We start from the raw sequence: 2,282 nt of genomic DNA, 5'->3' as shown, positions 1-2,282 counted from the left end.
GATTTTGGGGTCCCCGCCCCCCCCCCCCCCACCTGGACAGGTTTTGGGGTGTTTGGGATGAAGGATTGGGGTCAGGAGGGGCTGATTTGGGGATTTTGGGGTTTTTTTTATTTTGATTTTTGTGGTTTTTTGGTTCTTTTTTGGTTTTTGGGGGTCCCTGAGCTCCCCCTCCCCTCCCGGTTCACCCCAATGGGGACAACGGCGGGGGCGGGGTAGGGCGAATGCAAATGAGCGGGCGGGTAATTAACATAATATCACGGAGAGGCGGGGCTTGCGCGACAAGAGGCGGGGTTATGCAAATCAACAACGGATTGGAAACGAGGCGGGGCGAATGCAAATAAAGGGGCGCGTTCGGCCAATCACGTTGCGGGGCGGGGAAAAGCGGTGGGCGTGGCTATGAAAGAACACGGGATGGCTATTTTGCATGAGGGGGCGGGATTATGTACATTAACCGAGCTGAAATGCGCGACAGGCATGCTGGGATGATTTTTAAAGGGGGATTTCGGGGTTTTGGGGGTCGGATCGTGAGGGACCCGGGAGGAAAGTGCGGGATGAGATGGGGACAGAGGCCGGGAACGGGATGTGAAGGTTTCCGAGCGCGGCGCGGGGCTGTCCGTGAGGTGCGGGCCGGGCGGGCGGGGCCGGGCGCGGCGCGGGGCCCGGCTCGGGCATCGCTTCTCGGCCTTTTGGCTAAGATCAAGTGTAGTATCTGTTCTTATCAGTTTAATATCTGATACGTCCTCGATGAGAGGACTTCATATTAAACGGATTTTTGGGCTCGGGAGTTGGACCCGGAGCTTGCTCCCTCCGCTCCGCGCATCGTCCCGGTATTGCAGTGCCTCCGGGAACGGTGCACCCCAACGGGGACCTGAAACGGTGAAAAACAGATTGAATCGGGATAAACCGGGGTTCTATCGCGATATGGGCCCGGTATTGCAGCGCCTCCGGGAACGGTGCACCCCCACCGGGGAGTGAAATGGTGAAAAACAGATTGAATCGGGATAAACCGGGGTTCTATCGCGATATGGGCCCGGGATTGCAGTGCCTCCGGGAGCGGTGCACCCCACGGGGACCTAAAACAGTGAAAAACAGATCGGAATTCCCTGAAAATGAGTGAGATCATGATCGTATCGCGGTTTCAGTTCTGGCTCTGCCGGTTGCTGATCCTCCTGCCCTTCACTCATTCCGTGTCACGTTCCTCGGCCCGGTGTTGCAGCGCCTGCGGGATCGGTGCACCCCCACCGGGGACCTCAAATGGTGAAAAACAGATTGAAATTACCTGAAAATAGGTGAAATCGCGATTATGTCGTGATATCAGCTGTGGCTGTGCGGATTTTCAATGTTTTTCACCAATACAGGTGCCCGCGGATGCACCGTTCCTGAGGCACGGCAGCACCGGCCCGAGGAACGTGACACAGAGTGAGAGAAGTGCAGGGAGATCGGCAATCGGCAGAACTAAAGCTAAAATCGCGATGTGATCGCGATTTCAGAACGCTCCAGACAGCTTTTCAATCTGTTTTTCACTGTTTTAGGTCCCCGTGGGGATGCACCGATCCCGCAGGCACGGCAACACCGGGACGGGGAGGGCAGCACGGACTGAGCGAGCTGTAAGGAGTTGGTGATTGGCTGAATCCGGGCTGAAATCGCGATATAATCGTGACCTAACACGATTTCCAAATATTGTTTAATTCTGTTTTTCACCGTCAAGGGTCCCCCATAGGGGTGCACCGTTCCCGGAGGCACTGCAATCCCGGGCCCATATCGCGATATAACCCCGGTTTATCCCGATTCAATCTGTTTTTCACCGTTTCAGGTCCCCGCTGGGGGTGCACCGTTCCCGGAGGCACTGCAATATCGCGATAGAATCCCGGTTTATCCCGATTCAATCTGTTTTTCACCGTCTCAGGTCCCCGGTGGGGTGCACCGTTCCCGGAGGCACTGCAATGCCGGGCCCATATCGCGATAGAACCCCGATTTATCCCGATTCAATCTATTTTTCACCATCTCAGGTCCCCGTTGGGGGTGCACCGTTCCCGGAGGCACTGCAATACCGGGACGATGCGCGGAGCGGAGGGAGCAAGCTCCGGGTCCAACTCCCGAGCCCAAAAATCCGTTTAATATGAAGTCCTCTCATCGAGGACGTATCAGATATTAAACTGATAAGAACAGATACTACACTTGATCTTAGCCAAAAGGCCGAGAAGCGATGCCCGAGCCGGGCCCCGCGCCGCGCCCGGCCCCGCCCGCCCGGCCCGCACCTCACGGACAGCCCCGCGCCGCGC

General features: G+C 56.9%; 2 non-coding genes across 2 annotated transcripts; one reads left to right on the top strand and one right to left on the bottom strand.

The window, feature by feature from the left end:
• Window positions 1-670: 670 nt before the first annotated feature.
• LOC120496184 lies at window positions 671-861 on the top strand. The gene has a single exon (XR_005626240.1). It is a non-coding gene; the product is annotated as a U2 spliceosomal RNA (small nuclear RNA).
• A 1,156-nt stretch (window positions 862-2,017) lies between these two features.
• Window positions 2,018-2,208, bottom strand: LOC120496185. The gene has a single exon (XR_005626241.1). It is a non-coding gene; the product is annotated as a U2 spliceosomal RNA (small nuclear RNA).
• Between the last annotated feature and the right edge of the window lie 74 nt (window positions 2,209-2,282).

The sequence above is a fragment of the Passer montanus genome, unplaced genomic scaffold (assembly GCF_014805655.1).
Source record: "Passer montanus isolate IOZ18808 unplaced genomic scaffold, ASM1480565v1 scaffold975, whole genome shotgun sequence".
Classification (NCBI taxonomy): Eukaryota; Metazoa; Chordata; class Aves; order Passeriformes; family Passeridae; genus Passer; species Passer montanus.
This window is presented reverse-complemented; position numbering and strand designations above follow the sequence as displayed.